We start from the raw sequence: 957 nt of genomic DNA on the forward strand, positions 1-957 counted from the left end.
GCACGGGGCCATGGTGAAACTTCTGACCAACATTCTTTTGTGTTTTTATTGCAAGACTTGGAAACCAGGCGCCACACCTGATCATTCTACATAGTGTATGAGCTCCAGTTCTAGCAGAGACATAAAAGAACCGCTAGACGAACCCGAACGCTTTCATAGAAAAAGACTTAAAGCTAAAAACCAAGAGAAAGTTTCGGGAGACCAATTTCCAATGGCGGATCAACGAACCCTCATGGATTACCTACGGCCCACTGTAGGTAATCTCGGCGCCGCTATCAATGCACCAAATGTCGAAGCCAACAACTTCGAACTTCAGTCGCATTTGATACAGATGCTCCAAAACTCCGCAACCTTTCATGGACTTGCGGACGAAGATCCCCATTTACATATTACCAATTTCTTGGAAATGTGTGATACCTTTCGGATCAATGGAGCATCAAATGACGCCATCCGCCTTCGAATGTTTCTATTTTCATTAAAAGACAGAGCTAAGGCTTGGCTTAATACCCTCCCAGTTGGTTCGGTAAACACCTGGGATGAACTAGCCCAAAAGTTTTTATATAAGTATTTCCCTCCTGCTAAAACGGCTAAATTAATAACTGAAATTAATACATACTCACAAGAAGATGGGGAATCCTTATATGAAACTTGGGAAAGGTTCAAGGTGCTATTAAGAAAGTGTCCTCATCATGGTCTCGCAGTTTGGCACCAAGTATCCACTTTCTATAATGGATTGTTGCCACACACAAGACAACACTTGACTCTAGCTCCGGGGGACTTTTAGGTAATCGTCGCCCAAATGAAATATATAATCAAATTGAGAAAATTGCTCAAACCAATTTTCAGTGGCACATTCCCTCAGGCAATAAATCTATTGCCCCGGGCGCCCATAAGGTTGACGAAAGCACTTCTTTATAAGCCCAAATCGAGGCCCTTTCTTCAAAAATCAAAAAGTTG

At 42.4% G+C, this 957-nt stretch overlaps 1 non-coding gene across 1 annotated transcript; it reads right to left on the reverse strand.

Annotated features, from left to right (window-relative positions):
* Nucleotides 1-589: 589 nt before the first annotated feature.
* LOC118480104 lies at nucleotides 590-696 on the reverse strand. Its single transcript, XR_004861740.1, has one exon. It is a non-coding gene; the product is annotated as a small nucleolar RNA R71 (small nucleolar RNA).
* Nucleotides 697-957: the final 261 nt, after the last annotated feature.

The sequence above is a fragment of the Helianthus annuus genome, chromosome 6 (assembly GCF_002127325.2).
Source record: "Helianthus annuus cultivar XRQ/B chromosome 6, HanXRQr2.0-SUNRISE, whole genome shotgun sequence".
Classification (NCBI taxonomy): Eukaryota; Viridiplantae; Streptophyta; class Magnoliopsida; order Asterales; family Asteraceae; genus Helianthus; species Helianthus annuus.